The sequence below is a fragment of the Ambystoma mexicanum genome, chromosome 1p (assembly GCF_040938575.1).
Source record: "Ambystoma mexicanum isolate Mex_15411 chromosome 1p, UKY_AmexF1_1, whole genome shotgun sequence".
In the NCBI taxonomy this organism is placed as follows: Eukaryota; Metazoa; Chordata; class Amphibia; order Caudata; family Ambystomatidae; genus Ambystoma; species Ambystoma mexicanum.
Genome location: NC_090921.1, coordinates 238,259,929 through 238,277,029, shown reverse-complemented (window position 1 = coordinate 238,277,029; position 17,101 = coordinate 238,259,929). Strand labels below are relative to the sequence as shown.

The window sequence follows — 17,101 nt, the reverse complement described above, 5'->3', positions numbered from 1 at the left end:
CGGGCCGGGCAACGGGTCAAGTTCCGCTTTCGGCGACTAGCAGGGAGGTAGCGTGGCCGAGCGGTCTAAGGCGCTGGATTAAGGCTCCAGTCTCTTCGGAGGCGTGGGTTCAAATCCCACCGCTGCCACTTTTCCTGGCCTTGCATTTTAAAGAAGAACGTAACGTTGACCTCTTCCTTCATTAGTGCCACCTCTGTCGCAATGAGCAAGCGGATGGTATGCCACACCCTGCAGGAAAAAGGTTTCGCTTCTGACGTCTTGCTTTTCTGGACATCCAGTCTCAAGTTTCCCATCTGGAACGGCGCTCCCTGCTGCTTTGTGAAGGCTTGCTGCAAGAGCCTTCGAAACCCAGGAGCTCTTGCGTTGAGCTGTGACGCGTCCTGGGAAGACCTCCCGTTGCAGCGGAATGAGCCCCACTTCCAGGGCGTGCTGGTAGCAAATTTCCCACAGCCCACAGGGAGCAAACGATCCCAGGTGTGATGTATCACCAGGAGAGGCTGAGATGAGAGTAAGGGTTCACGCGTGTGCCCGGACCGAGGTTAATGATGGGATTAGAGCTAGGGTTAGATGCAGGGAAAGAGTGAGAGTTATAATTAGGGATAAAGCTAACAGGTGATCATTACTCGTCATGTAACATGATACAAAGGGTCAGAAGAGGAACTGATTCAGGGTTACAATTTGGACTTCGCAGACAACAGGAGCACTAAATGGTGCTGAGGGGGACTCAATAAAGTGGACCGGCCGCCTAATGTAAGCAATTGTGCACAAATATTGTACGATGACTAGCGTTGCCGGTGCTTTTTTCTTAAAGAGTCAGTTCTTGGCACCCATTCCCTACTTGACTCAGCCTAATCTTCAAGAATATTTGTCAAGAACTAAAAAAAATCCAGAAAAGGTTTAACCTCCCCGTCGGGAATACAGGCGGGGATACTGACCACTATACTAACGAGGAGACGTGAGGGCATGAAATGAACAGCTGCTGATGTCTGCACAGCATCCAGCGACCACCTAGCTGGCCTAGGGGGTCTCATTTTCCCCCGTCAAACGGCTTGCCCGATCTAAGGCTAATTTCTTTCTTTTTATCGGCACCAGGCTTAAAACTCAGTTTAAGGCGATAGTTCTGGGCTATGTTTGACTCCAGAGTTGAATCTGTCATCCCGCATTTCCTCAGCAAATCAAGCTACCCATCTCAAGTCTCATGAGCTGAGGACGGCAAAGTCCCTGTGGGCTTAGGACAGTCAAAGAAACCCCTGGGCTGCATGCTAAGCCCCTTTTCGGCTTCACTTTCCGAATCCTGCCCTAGCTTGCGATTAGTTTTTTTCTCACTTCTTGCCCCCATCTCCCACCTTGCCTCATGGTCTCCCCTCCTCTGCGCACCTGACAGTTTGCCTGCCCTTCCACTGCCTGTCTCCAGACTTTCCAAGGAGAAAAGGCAAAGCACTAAAGCGGGCCGGGCAACGGGTCAAGTTCCGCTTTCGGCGACTAGCAGGGAGGTAGCGTGGCCGAGCGGTCTAAGGCGCTGGATTAAGGCTCCAGTCTCTTCGGAGGCGTGGGTTCAAATCCCACCGCTGCCACTTTTCCTGGCCTTGCATTTTAAAGAAGAACGTAACGTTGACCTCTTCCTTCATTAGTGCCACCTCTGTCGCAATGAGCAAGCGGATGGTATGCCACACCCTGCAGGAAAAAGGTTTCGCTTCTGACGTCTTGCTTTTCTGGACATCCAGTCTCAAGTTTCCCATCTGGAACGGCGCTCCCTGCTGCTTTGTGAAGGCTTGCTGCAAGAGCCTTCGAAACCCAGGAGCTCTTGCGTTGAGCTGTGACGCGTCCTGGGAAGACCTCCCGTTGCAGCGGAATGAGCCCCACTTCCAGGGCGTGCTGGTAGCAAATTTCCCACAGCCCACAGGGAGCAAACGATCCCAGGTGTGATGTATCACCAGGAGAGGCTGAGATGAGAGTAAGGGTTCACGCGTGTGCCCGGACCGAGGTTAATGATGGGATTAGAGCTAGGGTTAGATGCAGGGAAAGAGTGAGAGTTATAATTAGGGATAAAGCTAACAGGTGATCATTACTCGTCATGTAACATGATACAAAGGGTCAGAAGAGGAACTGATTCAGGGTTACAATTTGGACTTCGCAGACAACAGGAGCACTAAATGGTGCTGAGGGGGACTCAATAAAGTGGACCGGCCGCCTAATGTAAGCAATTGTGCACAAATATTGTACGATGACTAGCGTTGCCGGTGCTTTTTTCTTAAAGAGTCAGTTCTTGGCACCCATTCCCTACTTGACTCAGCCTAATCTTCAAGAATATTTGTCAAGAACTAAAAAAAATCCAGAAAAGGTTTAACCTCCCCGTCGGGAATTGAACCCCGGTCTCCCGCGTGACAGGCGGGGATACTGACCACTATACTAACGAGGAGACGTGAGGGCATGAAATGAACAGCTGCTGATGTCTGCACAGCATCCAGCGACCACCTAGCTGGCCTAGGGGGTCTCATTTTCCCCCGTCAAACGGCTTGCCCGATCTAAGGCTAATTTCTTTCTTTTTATCGGCACCAGGCTTAAAACTCAGTTTAAGGCGATAGTTCCGGGCTATGTTTGACTCCAGAGTTGAATCTGTCATCCCGCATTTCCTCAGCAAATCAAGCTACCCATCTCAAGTCTCATGAGCTGAGGACGGCAAAGTCCCTGTGGGCTTAGGACAGTCAAAGAAACCCCTGGGCTGCATGCTAAGCCCCTTTTCGGCTTCACTTTCCGAATCCTGCCCTAGCTTGCGATTAGTTTTTTTCTCACTTCTTGCCCCCATCTCCCACCTTGCCTCATGGTCTCCCCTCCTCTGCGCACCTGACAGTTTGCCTGCCCTTCCACTGCCTGTCTCCAGACTTTCCAAGGAGAAAAGGCAAAGCACTAAAGCGGGCCGGGCAACGGGTCAAGTTCCGCTTTCGGCAACTAGCAGGGAGGTAGCGTGGCCGAGCGGTCTAAGGCGCTGGATTAAGGCTCCAGTCTCTTCGGAGGCGTGGGTTCAAATCCCACCGCTGCCACTTTTCCTGGCCTTGCATTTTAAAGAAGAACGTAACGTTGACCTCTTCCTTCATTAGTGCCACCTCTGTCGCAATGAGCAAGCGGATGGTATGCCACACCCTGCAGGAAAAAGGTTTCGCTTCTGACGTCTTGCTTTTCTGGACATCCAGTCTCAAGTTTCCCATCTGGAACGGCGCTCCCTGCTGCTTTGTGAAGGCTTGCTGCAAGAGCCTTCGAAACCCAGGAGCTCTTGCGTTGAGCTGTGACGCGTCCTGGGAAGACCTCCCGTTGCAGCGGAATGAGCCCCACTTCCAGGGCGTGCTGGTAGCAAATTTCCCACAGCCCACAGGGAGCAAACGATCCCAGGTGTGATGTATCACCAGGAGAGGCTGAGATGAGAGTAAGGGTTCACGCGTGTGCCCGGACCGAGGTTAATGATGGGATTAGAGCTAGGGTTAGATGCAGGGAAAGAGTGAGAGTTATAATTAGGGATAAAGCTAACAGGTGATCATTACTCGTCATGTAACATGATACAAAGGGTCAGAAGAGGAACTGATTCAGGGTTACAATTTGGACTTCGCAGACAACAGGAGCACTAAATGGTGCTGAGGGGGACTCAATAAAGTGGACCGGCCGCCTAATGTAAGCAATTGTGCACAAATATTGTACGATGACTAGCGTTGCCGGTGCTTTTTTCTTAAAGAGTCAGTTCTTGGCACCCATTCCCTACTTGACTCAGCCTAATCTTCAAGAATATTTGTCAAGAACTAAAAAAAATCCAGAAAAGGTTTAACCTCCCCGTCGGGGAATTGAACTCCCGCGTGACAGGCGGGGATACTGACCACTATACTAACGAGGAGACGTGAGGGCATGAAATGAACAGCTGCTGATGTCTGCACAGCATCCAGCGACCACCTAGCTGGCCTAGGGGGTCTCATTTTCCCCCATCAAACGGCTTGCCCGATCTAAGGCTAATTTCTTTCTTTTTATCGGCACCAGGCTTAAAACTCAGTTTAAGGCGATAGTTCCGGGCTATGTTTGACTCCAGAGTTGAATCTGTCATCCCGCATTTCCTCAGCAAATCAAGCTACCCATCTCAAGTCTCATGAGCTGAGGACGGCAAAGTCCCTGTGGGCTTAGGACAGTCAAAGAAACCCCTGGGCTGCATGCTAAGCCCCTTTTCGGCTTCACTTTCCGAATCCTGCCCTAGCTTGCGATTAGTTTTTTTCTTACTTCTTGCCCCCATCTCCCACCTTGCCTCATGGTCTCCCCTCCTCTGCGCACCTGACAGTTTGCCTGCCCTTCCACTGCCTGTCTCCAGACTTTCCAAGGAGAAAAGGCAAAGCACTAAAGCGGGCCGGGCAACGGGTCAAGTTCCGCTTTCGGCGACTAGCAGGGAGGTAGCGTGGCCGAGCGGTCTAAGGCGCTGGATTAAGGCTCCAGTCTCTTCGGAGGCGTGGGTTCAAATCCCACCGCTGCCACTTTTCCTGGCCTTGCATTTTAAAGAAGAACGTAACGTTGACCTCTTCCTTCATTAGTGCCACCTCTGTCGCAATGAGCAAGCGGATGGTATGCCACACCCTGCAGGAAAAAGGTTTCGCTTCTGACGTCTTGCTTTTCTGGACATCCAGTCTCAAGTTTCCCATCTGGAACGGCGCTCCCTGCTGCTTTGTGAAGGCTTGCTGCAAGAGCCTTCGAAACCCAGGAGCTCTTGCGTTGAGCTGTGACGCGTCCTGGGAAGACCTCCCGTTGCAGCGGAATGAGCCCCACTTCCAGGGCGTGCTGGTAGCAAATTTCCCACAGCCCACAGGGAGCAAACGATCCCAGGTGTGATGTATCACCAGGAGAGGCTGAGATGAGAGTAAGGGTTCACGCGTGTGCCCGGACCGAGGTTAATGATGGGATTAGAGGTAGGGTTAGATGCAGGGAAAGAGTGAGAGTTATAATTAGGGATAAAGCTAACAGGTGATCATTACTCGTCATGTAACATGATACAAAGGGTCAGAAGAGGAACTGATTCAGGGTTACAATTTGGACTTCGCAGACAACAGGAGCACTAAATGGTGCTGAGGGGGACTCAATAAAGTGGACCGGCCGCCTAATGTAAGCAATTGTGCACAAATATTGTACGATGACTAGCGTTGCCGGTGCTTTTTTCTTAAAGAGTCAGTTCTTGGCACCCATTCCCTACTTGACTCAGCCTAATCTTCAAGAATATTTGTCAAGAACTAAAAAAAATCCAGAAAAGGTTTAACCTCCCCGTCGGGAATACAGGCGGGGATACTGACCACTATACTAACGAGGAGACGTGAGGGCATGAAATGAACAGCTGCTGATGTCTGCACAGCATCCAGCGACCACCTAGCTGGCCTAGGGGGTCTCATTTTCCCCCGTCAAACGGCTTGCCCGATCTAAGGCTAATTTCTTTCTTTTTATCGGCACCAGGCTTAAAACTCAGTTTAAGGCGATAGTTCTGGGCTATGTTTGACTCCAGAGTTGAATCTGTCATCCCGCATTTCCTCAGCAAATCAAGCTACCCATCTCAAGTCTCATGAGCTGAGGACGGCAAAGTCCCTGTGGGCTTAGGACAGTCAAAGAAACCCCTGGGCTGCATGCTAAGCCCCTTTTCGGCTTCACTTTCCGAATCCTGCCCTAGCTTGCGATTAGTTTTTTTCTCACTTCTTGCCCCCATCTCCCACCTTGCCTCATGGTCTCCCCTCCTCTGCGCACCTGACAGTTTGCCTGCCCTTCCACTGCCTGTCTCCAGACTTTCCAAGGAGAAAAGGCAAAGCACTAAAGCGGGCCGGGCAACGGGTCAAGTTCCGCTTTCGGCGACTAGCAGGGAGGTAGCGTGGCCGAGCGGTCTAAGGCGCTGGATTAAGGCTCCAGTCTCTTCGGAGGCGTGGGTTCAAATCCCACCGCTGCCACTTTTCCTGGCCTTGCATTTTAAAGAAGAACGTAACGTTGACCTCTTCCTTCATTAGTGCCACCTCTGTCGCAATGAGCAAGCGGATGGTATGCCACACCCTGCAGGAAAAAGGTTTCGCTTCTGACGTCTTGCTTTTCTGGACATCCAGTCTCAAGTTTCCCATCTGGAACGGCGCTCCCTGCTGCTTTGTGAAGGCTTGCTGCAAGAGCCTTCGAAACCCAGGAGCTCTTGCGTTGAGCTGTGACGCGTCCTGGGAAGACCTCCCGTTGCAGCGGAATGAGCCCCACTTCCAGGGCGTGCTGGTAGCAAATTTCCCACAGCCCACAGGGAGCAAACGATCCCAGGTGTGATGTATCACCAGGAGAGGCTGAGATGAGAGTAAGGGTTCACGCGTGTGCCCGGACCGAGGTTAATGATGGGATTAGAGCTAGGGTTAGATGCAGGGAAAGAGTGAGAGTTATAATTAGGGATAAAGCTAACAGGTGATCATTACTCGTCATGTAACATGATACAAAGGGTCAGAAGAGGAACTGATTCAGGGTTACAATTTGGACTTCGCAGACAACAGGAGCACTAAATGGTGCTGAGGGGGACTCAATAAAGTGGACCGGCCGCCTAATGTAAGCAATTGTGCACAAATATTGTACGATGACTAGCGTTGCCGGTGCTTTTTTCTTAAAGAGTCAGTTCTTGGCACCCATTCCCTACTTGACTCAGCCTAATCTTCAAGAATATTTGTCAAGAACTAAAAAAAATCCAGAAAAGGTTTAACCTCCCCGTCGGGAATTGAACCCCGGTCTCCCGCGTGACAGGCGGGGATACTGACCACTATACTAACGAGGAGACGTGAGGGCATGAAATGAACAGCTGCTGATGTCTGCACAGCATCCAGCGACCACCTAGCTGGCCTGGGGGGTCTCATTTTCCCCCGTCAAACGGCTTGCCCGATCTAAGGCTAATTTCTTTCTTTTTATCGGCACCAGGCTTAAAACTCAGTTTAAGGCGATAGTTCCGGGCTATGTTTGACTCCAGAGTTGAATCTGTCATCCCGCATTTCCTCAGCAAATCAAGCTACCCATCTCAAGTCTCATGAGCTGAGGACGGCAAAGTCCCTGTGGGCTTAGGACAGTCAAAGAAACCCCTGGGCTGCATGCTAAGCCCCTTTTCGGCTTCACTTTCCGAATCCTGCCCTAGCTTGCGATTAGTTTTTTTCTCACTTCTTGCCCCCATCTCCCACCTTGCCTCATGGTCTCCCCTCCTCTGCGCACCTGACAGTTTGCCTGCCCTTCCACTGCCTGTCTCCAGACTTTCCAAGGAGAAAAGGCAAAGCACTAAAGCGGGCCGGGCAACGGGTCAAGTTCCGCTTTCGGCGACTAGCAGGGAGGTAGCGTGGCCGAGCGGTCTAAGGCGCTGGATTAAGGCTCCAGTCTCTTCGGAGGCGTGGGTTCAAATCCCACCGCTGCCACTTTTCCTGGCCTTGCATTTTAAAGAAGAACGTAACGTTGACCTCTTCCTTCATTAGTGCCACCTCTGTCGCAATGAGCAAGCGGATGGTATGCCACACCCTGCAGGAAAAAGGTTTCGCTTCTGACGTCTTGCTTTTCTGGACATCCAGTCTCAAGTTTCCCATCTGGAACGGCGCTCCCTGCTGCTTTGTGAAGGCTTGCTGCAAGAGCCTTCGAAACCCAGGAGCTCTTGCGTTGAGCTGTGACGCGTCCTGGGAAGACCTCCCGTTGCAGCGGAATGAGCCCCACTTCCAGGGCGTGCTGGTAGCAAATTTCCCACAGCCCACAGGGAGCAAACGATCCCAGGTGTGATGTATCACCAGGAGAGGCTGAGATGAGAGTAAGGGTTCACGCGTGTGCCCGGACCGAGGTTAATGATGGGATTAGAGCTAGGGTTAGATGCAGGGAAAGAGTGAGAGTTATAATTAGGGATAAAGCTAACAGGTGATCATTACTCGTCATGTAACATGATACAAAGGGTCAGAAGAGGAACTGATTCAGGGTTACAATTTGGACTTCGCAGACAACAGGAGCACTAAATGGTGCTGAGGGGGACTCAATAAAGTGGACCGGCCGCCTAATGTAAGCAATTGTGCACAAATATTGTACGATGACTAGCGTTGCCGGTGCTTTTTTCTTAAAGAGTCAGTTCTTGGCACCCATTCCCTACTTGACTCAGCCTAATCTTCAAGAATATTTGTCAAGAACTAAAAAAAATCCAGAAAAGGTTTAACCTCCCCGTCGGGAATTGAACCCCGGTCTCCCGCGTGACAGGCGGGGATACTGACCACTATACTAACGAGGAGACGTGAGGGCATGAAATGAACAGCTGCTGATGTCTGCACAGCATCCAGCGACCACCTAGCTGGCCTAGGGGGTCTCATTTTCCCCCGTCAAACGGCTTGCCCGATCTAAGGCTAATTTCTTTCTTTTTATCGGCACCAGGCTTAAAACTCAGTTTAAGGCGATAGTTCCGGGCTATGTTTGACTCCAGAGTTGAATCTGTCATCCCGCATTTCCTCAGCAAATCAAGCTACCCATCTCAAGTCTCATGAGCTGAGGACGGCAAAGTCCCTGTGGGCTTAGGACAGTCAAAGAAACCCCTGGGCTGCATGCTAAGCCCCTTTTCGGCTTCACTTTCCGAATCCTGCCCTAGCTTGCGATTAGTTTTTTTCTCACTTCTTGCCCCCATCTCCCACCTTGCCTCATGGTCTCCCCTCCTCTGCGCACCTGACAGTTTGCCTGCCCTTCCACTGCCTGTCTCCAGACTTTCCAAGGAGAAAAGGCAAAGCACTAAAGCGGGCCGGGCAACGGGTCAAGTTCCGCTTTCGGCGACTAGCAGGGAGGTAGCGTGGCCGAGCGGTCTAAGGCGCTGGATTAAGGCTCCAGTCTCTTCGGAGGCGTGGGTTCAAATCCCACCGCTGCCACTTTTCCTGGCCTTGCATTTTAAAGAAGAACGTAACGTTGACCTCTTCCTTCATTAGTGCCACCTCTGTCGCAATGAGCAAGCGGATGGTATGCCACACCCTGCAGGAAAAAGGTTTCGCTTCTGACGTCTTGCTTTTCTGGACATCCAGTCTCAAGTTTCCCATCTGGAACGGCGCTCCCTGCTGCTTTGTGAAGGCTTGCTGCAAGAGCCTTCGAAACCCAGGAGCTCTTGCGTTGAGCTGTGACGCGTCCTGGGAAGACCTCCCGTTGCAGCGGAATGAGCCCCACTTCCAGGGCGTGCTGGTAGCAAATTTCCCACAGCCCACAGGGAGCAAACGATCCCAGGTGTGATGTATCACCAGGAGAGGCTGAGATGAGAGTAAGGGTTCACGCGTGTGCCCGGACCGAGGTTAATGATGGGATTAGAGCTAGGGTTAGATGCAGGGAAAGAGTGAGAGTTATAATTAGGGATAAAGCTAACAGGTGATCATTACTCGTCATGTAACATGATACAAAGGGTCAGAAGAGGAACTGATTCAGGGTTACAATTTGGACTTCGCAGACAACAGGAGCACTAAATGGTGCTGAGGGGGACTCAATAAAGTGGACCGGCCGCCTAATGTAAGCAATTGTGCACAAATATTGTACGATGACTAGCGTTGCCGGTGCTTTTTTCTTAAAGAGTCAGTTCTTGGCACCCATTCCCTACTTGACTCAGCCTAATCTTCAAGAATATTTGTCAAGAACTAAAAAAAATCCAGAAAAGGTTTAACCTCCCCGTCGGGGAATTGAACCCCGGTCTCCCGCGTGACAGGCGGGGATACTGACCACTATACTAACGAGGAGACGTGAGGGCATGAAATGAACAGCTGCTGATGTCTGCACAGCATCCAGCGACCACCTAGCTGGCCTAGGGGGTCTCATTTTCCCCCGTCAAACGGCTTGCCCGATCTAAGGCTAATTTCTTTCTTTTTATCGGCACCAGGCTTAAAACTCAGTTTAAGGCGATAGTTCCGGGCTATGTTTGACTCCAGAGTTGAATCTGTCATCCCGCATTTCCTCAGCAAATCAAGCTACCCATCTCAAGTCTCATGAGCTGAGGACGGCAAAGTCCCTGTGGGCTTAGGACAGTCAAAGAAACCCCTGGGCTGCATGCTAAGCCCCTTTTCGGCTTCACTTTCCGAATCCTGCCCTAGCTTGCGATTAGTTTTTTTCTTACTTCTTGCCCCCATCTCCCACCTTGCCTCATGGTCTCCCCTCCTCTGCGCACCTGACAGTTTGCCTGCCCTTCCACTGCCTGTCTCCAGACTTTCCAAGGAGAAAAGGCAAAGCACTAAAGCGGGCCGGGCAACGGGTCAAGTTCCGCTTTCGGCGACTAGCAGGGAGGTAGCGTGGCCGAGCGGTCTAAGGCGCTGGATTAAGGCTCCAGTCTCTTCGGAGGCGTGGGTTCAAATCCCACCGCTGCCACTTTTCCTGGCCTTGCATTTTAAAGAAGAACGTAACGTTGACCTCTTCCTTCATTAGTGCCACCTCTGTCGCAATGAGCAAGCGGATGGTATGCCACACCCTGCAGGAAAAAGGTTTCGCTTCTGACGTCTTGCTTTTCTGGACATCCAGTCTCAAGTTTCCCATCTGGAACGGCGCTCCCTGCTGCTTTGTGAAGGCTTGCTGCAAGAGCCTTCGAAACCCAGGAGCTCTTGCGTTGAGCTGTGACGCGTCCTGGGAAGACCTCCCGTTGCAGCGGAATGAGCCCCACTTCCAGGGCGTGCTGGTAGCAAATTTCCCACAGCCCACAGGGAGCAAACGATCCCAGGTGTGATGTATCACCAGGAGAGGCTGAGATGAGAGTAAGGGTTCACGCGTGTGCCCGGACCGAGGTTAATGATGGGATTAGAGCTAGGGTTAGATGCAGGGAAAGAGTGAGAGTTATAATTAGGGATAAAGCTAACAGGTGATCATTACTCGTCATGTAACATGATACAAAGGGTCAGAAGAGGAACTGATTCAGGGTTACAATTTGGACTTCGCAGACAACAGGAGCACTAAATGGTGCTGAGGGGGACTCAATAAAGTGGACCGGCCGCCTAATGTAAGCAATTGTGCACAAATATTGTACGATGACTAGCGTTGCCGGTGCTTTTTTCTTAAAGAGTCAGTTCTTGGCACCCATTCCCTACTTGACTCAGCCTAATCTTCAAGAATATTTGTCAAGAACTAAAAAAAATCCAGAAAAGGTTTAACCTCCCCGTCGGGAATTGAACCCCGGTCTCCCGCGTGACAGGCGGGGATACTGACCACTATACTAACGAGGAGACGTGAGGGCATGAAATGAACAGCTGCTGATGTCTGCACAGCATCCAGCGACCACCTAGCTGGCCTAGGGGGTCTCATTTTCCCCCGTCAAACGGCTTGCCCGATCTAAGGCTAATTTCTTTCTTTTTATCGGCACCAGGCTTAAAACTCAGTTTAAGGCGATAGTTCCGGGCTATGTTTGACTCCAGAGTTGAATCTGTCATCCCGCATTTCCTCAGCAAATCAAGCTACCCATCTCAAGTCTCATGAGCTGAGGACGGCAAAGTCCCTGTGGGCTTAGGACAGTCAAAGAAACCCCTGGGCTGCATGCTAAGCCCCTTTTCGGCTTCACTTTCCGAATCCTGCCCTAGCTTGCGATTAGTTTTTTTCTCACTTCTTGCCCCCATCTCCCACCTTGCCTCATGGTCTCCCCTCCTCTGCGCACCTGACAATTTGCCTGCCCTTCCACTGCCTGTCTCCAGACTTTCCAAGGAGAAAAGGCAAAGCACTAAAGCGGGCCGGGCAACGGGTCAAGTTCCGCTTTCGGCAACTAGCAGGGAGGTAGCGTGGCCGAGCGGTCTAAGGCGCTGGATTAAGGCTCCAGTCTCTTCGGAGGCGTGGGTTCAAATCCCACCGCTGCCACTTTTCCTGGCCTTGCATTTTAAAGAAGAACGTAACGTTGACCTCTTCCTTCATTAGTGCCACCTCTGTCGCAATGAGCAAGCGGATGGTATGCCACACCCTGCAGGAAAAAGGTTTCGCTTCTGACGTCTTGCTTTTCTGGACATCCAGTCTCAAGTTTCCCATCTGGAACGGCGCTCCCTGCTGCTTTGTGAAGGCTTGCTGCAAGAGCCTTCGAAACCCAGGAGCTCTTGCGTTGAGCTGTGACGCGTCCTGGGAAGACCTCCCGTTGCAGCGGAATGAGCCCCACTTCCAGGGCGTGCTGGTAGCAAATTTCCCACAGCCCACAGGGAGCAAACGATCCCAGGTGTGATGTATCACCAGGAGAGGCTGAGATGAGAGTAAGGGTTCACGCGTGTGCCCGGACCGAGGTTAATGATGGGATTAGAGCTAGGGTTAGATGCAGGGAAAGAGTGAGAGTTATAATTAGGGATAAAGCTAACAGGTGATCATTACTCGTCATGTAACATGATACAAAGGGTCAGAAGAGGAACTGATTCAGGGTTACAATTTGGACTTCGCAGACAACAGGAGCACTAAATGGTGCTGAGGGGGACTCAATAAAGTGGACCGGCCGCCTAATGTAAGCAATTGTGCACAAATATTGTACGATGACTAGCGTTGCCGGTGCTTTTTTCTTAAAGAGTCAGTTCTTGGCACCCATTCCCTACTTGACTCAGCCTAATCTTCAAGAATATTTGTCAAGAACTAAAAAAAATCCAGAAAAGGTTTAACCTCCCCGTCGGGGAATTGAACTCCCGCGTGACAGGCGGGGATACTGACCACTATACTAACGAGGAGACGTGAGGGCATGAAATGAACAGCTGCTGATGTCTGCACAGCATCCAGCGACCACCTAGCTGGCCTAGGGGGTCTCATTTTCCCCCATCAAACGGCTTGCCCGATCTAAGGCTAATTTCTTTCTTTTTATCGGCACCAGGCTTAAAACTCAGTTTAAGGCGATAGTTCCGGGCTATGTTTGACTCCAGAGTTGAATCTGTCATCCCGCATTTCCTCAGCAAATCAAGCTACCCATCTCAAGTCTCATGAGCTGAGGACGGCAAAGTCCCTGTGGGCTTAGGACAGTCAAAGAAACCCCTGGGCTGCATGCTAAGCCCCTTTTCGGCTTCACTTTCCGAATCCTGCCCTAGCTTGCGATTAGTTTTTTTCTTACTTCTTGCCCCCATCTCCCACCTTGCCTCATGGTCTCCCCTCCTCTGCGCACCTGACAGTTTGCCTGCCCTTCCACTGCCTGTCTCCAGACTTTCCAAGGAGAAAAGGCAAAGCACTAAAGCGGGCCGGGCAACGGGTCAAGTTCCGCTTTCGGCGACTAGCAGGGAGGTAGCGTGGCCGAGCGGTCTAAGGCGCTGGATTAAGGCTCCAGTCTCTTCGGAGGCGTGGGTTCAAATCCCACCGCTGCCACTTTTCCTGGCCTTGCATTTTAAAGAAGAACGTAACGTTGACCTCTTCCTTCATTAGTGCCACCTCTGTCGCAATGAGCAAGCGGATGGTATGCCACACCCTGCAGGAAAAAGGTTTCGCTTCTGACGTCTTGCTTTTCTGGACATCCAGTCTCAAGTTTCCCATCTGGAACGGCGCTCCCTGCTGCTTTGTGAAGGCTTGCTGCAAGAGCCTTCGAAACCCAGGAGCTCTTGCGTTGAGCTGTGACGCGTCCTGGGAAGACCTCCCGTTGCAGCGGAATGAGCCCCACTTCCAGGGCGTGCTGGTAGCAAATTTCCCACAGCCCACAGGGAGCAAACGATCCCAGGTGTGATGTATCACCAGGAGAGGCTGAGATGAGAGTAAGGGTTCACGCGTGTGCCCGGACCGAGGTTAATGATGGGATTAGAGCTAGGGTTAGATGCAGGGAAAGAGTGAGAGTTATAATTAGGGATAAAGCTAACAGGTGATCATTACTCGTCATGTAACATGATACAAAGGGTCAGAAGAGGAACTGATTCAGGGTTACAATTTGGACTTCGCAGACAACAGGAGCACTAAATGGTGCTGAGGGGGACTCAATAAAGTGGACCGGCCGCCTAATGTAAGCAATTGTGCACAAATATTGTACGATGACTAGCGTTGCCGGTGCTTTTTTCTTAAAGAGTCAGTTCTTGGCACCCATTCCCTACTTGACTCAGCCTAATCTTCAAGAATATTTGTCAAGAACTAAAAAAAATCCAGAAAAGGTTTAACCTCCCCGTCGGGAATACAGGCGGGGATACTGACCACTATACTAACGAGGAGACGTGAGGGCATGAAATGAACAGCTGCTGATGTCTGCACAGCATCCAGCGACCACCTAGCTGGCCTAGGGGGTCTCATTTTCCCCCGTCAAACGGCTTGCCCGATCTAAGGCTAATTTCTTTCTTTTTATCGGCACCAGGCTTAAAACTCAGTTTAAGGCGATAGTTCTGGGCTATGTTTGACTCCAGAGTTGAATCTGTCATCCCGCATTTCCTCAGCAAATCAAGCTACCCATCTCAAGTCTCATGAGCTGAGGACGGCAAAGTCCCTGTGGGCTTAGGACAGTCAAAGAAACCCCTGGGCTGCATGCTAAGCCCCTTTTCGGCTTCACTTTCCGAATCCTGCCCTAGCTTGCGATTAGTTTTTTTCTCACTTCTTGCCCCCATCTCCCACCTTGCCTCATGGTCTCCCCTCCTCTGCGCACCTGACAGTTTGCCTGCCCTTCCACTGCCTGTCTCCAGACTTTCCAAGGAGAAAAGGCAAAGCACTAAAGCGGGCCGGGCAACGGGTCAAGTTCCGCTTTCGGCGACTAGCAGGGAGGTAGCGTGGCCGAGCGGTCTAAGGCGCTGGATTAAGGCTCCAGTCTCTTCGGAGGCGTGGGTTCAAATCCCACCGCTGCCACTTTTCCTGGCCTTGCATTTTAAAGAAGAACGTAACGTTGACCTCTTCCTTCATTAGTGCCACCTCTGTCGCAATGAGCAAGCGGATGGTATGCCACACCCTGCAGGAAAAAGGTTTCGCTTCTGACGTCTTGCTTTTCTGGACATCCAGTCTCAAGTTTCCCATCTGGAACGGCGCTCCCTGCTGCTTTGTGAAGGCTTGCTGCAAGAGCCTTCGAAACCCAGGAGCTCTTGCGTTGAGCTGTGACGCGTCCTGGGAAGACCTCCCGTTGCAGCGGAATGAGCCCCACTTCCAGGGCGTGCTGGTAGCAAATTTCCCACAGCCCACAGGGAGCAAACGATCCCAGGTGTGATGTATCACCAGGAGAGGCTGAGATGAGAGTAAGGGTTCACGCGTGTGCCCGGACCGAGGTTAATGATGGGATTAGAGCTAGGGTTAGATGCAGGGAAAGAGTGAGAGTTATAATTAGGGATAAAGCTAACAGGTGATCATTACTCGTCATGTAACATGATACAAAGGGTCAGAAGAGGAACTGATTCAGGGTTACAATTTGGACTTCGCAGACAACAGGAGCACTAAATGGTGCTGAGGGGGACTCAATAAAGTGGACCGGCCGCCTAATGTAAGCAATTGTGCACAAATATTGTACGATGACTAGCGTTGCCGGTGCTTTTTTCTTAAAGAGTCAGTTCTTGGCACCCATTCCCTACTTGACTCAGCCTAATCTTCAAGAATATTTGTCAAGAACTAAAAAAAATCCAGAAAAGGTTTAACCTCCCCGTCGGGAATTGAACCCCGGTCTCCCGCGTGACAGGCGGGGATACTGACCACTATACTAACGAGGAGACGTGAGGGCATGAAATGAACAGCTGCTGATGTCTGCACAGCATCCAGCGACCACCTAGCTGGCCTAGGGGGTCTCATTTTCCCCCGTCAAACGGCTTGCCCGATCTAAGGCTAATTTCTTTCTTTTTATCGGCACCAGGCTTAAAACTCAGTTTAAGGCGATAGTTCCGGGCTATGTTTGACTCCAGAGTTGAATCTGTCATCCCGCATTTCCTCAGCAAATCAAGCTACCCATCTCAAGTCTCATGAGCTGAGGACGGCAAAGTCCCTGTGGGCTTAGGACAGTCAAAGAAACCCCTGGGCTGCATGCTAAGCCCCTTTTCGGCTTCACTTTCCGAATCCTGCCCTAGCTTGCGATTAGTTTTTTTCTCACTTCTTGCCCCCATCTCCCACCTTGCCTCATGGTCTCCCCTCCTCTGCGCACCTGACAGTTTGCCTGCCCTTCCACTGCCTGTCTCCAGACTTTCCAAGGAGAAAAGGCAAAGCACTAAAGCGGGCCGGGCAACGGGTCAAGTTCCGCTTTCGGCAACTAGCAGGGAGGTAGCGTGGCCGAGCGGTCTAAGGCGCTGGATTAAGGCTCCAGTCTCTTCGGAGGCGTGGGTTCAAATCCCACCGCTGCCACTTTTCCTGGCCTTGCATTTTAAAGAAGAACGTAACGTTGACCTCTTCCTTCATTAGTGCCACCTCTGTCGCAATGAGCAAGCGGATGGTATGCCACACCCTGCAGGAAAAAGGTTTCGCTTCTGACGTCTTGCTTTTCTGGACATCCAGTCTCAAGTTTCCCATCTGGAACGGCGCTCCCTGCTGCTTTGTGAAGGCTTGCTGCAAGAGCCTTCGAAACCCAGGAGCTCTTGCGTTGAGCTGTGACGCGTCCTGGGAAGACCTCCCGTTGCAGCGGAATGAGCCCCACTTCCAGGGCGTGCTGGTAGCAAATTTCCCACAGCCCACAGGGAGCAAACGATCCCAGGTGTGATGTATCACCAGGAGAGGCTGAGATGAGAGTAAGGGTTCACGCGTGTGCCCGGACCGAGGTTAATGATGGGATTAGAGCTAGGGTTAGATGCAGGGAAAGAGTGAGAGTTATAATTAGGGATAAAGCTAACAGGTGATCATTACTCGTCATGTAACATGATACAAAGGGTCAGAAGAGGAACTGATTCAGGGTTACAATTTGGACTTCGCAGACAACAGGAGCACTAAATGGTGCTGAGGGGGACTCAATAAAGTGGACCGGCCGCCTAATGTAAGCAATTGTGCACAAATATTGTACGATGACTAGCGTTGCCGGTGCTTTTTTCTTAAAGAGTCAGTTCTTGGCACCCATTCCCTACTTGACTCAGCCTAATCTTCAAGAATATTTGTCAAGAACTAAAAAAAATCCAGAAAAGGTTTAACCTCCCCGTCGGGGAATTGAACCCCGGTCTCCCGCGTGACAGGCGGGGATACTGACCACTATACTAACGAGGAGACGTGAGGGCATGAAATGAACAGCTGCTGATGTCTGCACAGCATCCAGCGACCACCTAGCTGG

The 17,101-nt window shown here is 51.3% G+C and overlaps 2 non-coding genes across 2 annotated transcripts; both read right to left on the bottom strand.

The window, feature by feature from the left end:
- Positions 1-9,656: 9,656 nt before the first annotated feature.
- On the bottom strand, positions 9,657-9,728 carry TRNAD-GUC (transfer RNA aspartic acid (anticodon GUC)). Its single transcript has one exon. It is a non-coding gene; the product is annotated as a tRNA-Asp (tRNA).
- Positions 9,729-16,965: 7,237 nt separating this feature from the next.
- Positions 16,966-17,037, bottom strand: TRNAD-GUC (transfer RNA aspartic acid (anticodon GUC)). Its single transcript has one exon. It is a non-coding gene; the product is annotated as a tRNA-Asp (tRNA).
- Between the last annotated feature and the right edge of the window lie 64 nt (positions 17,038-17,101).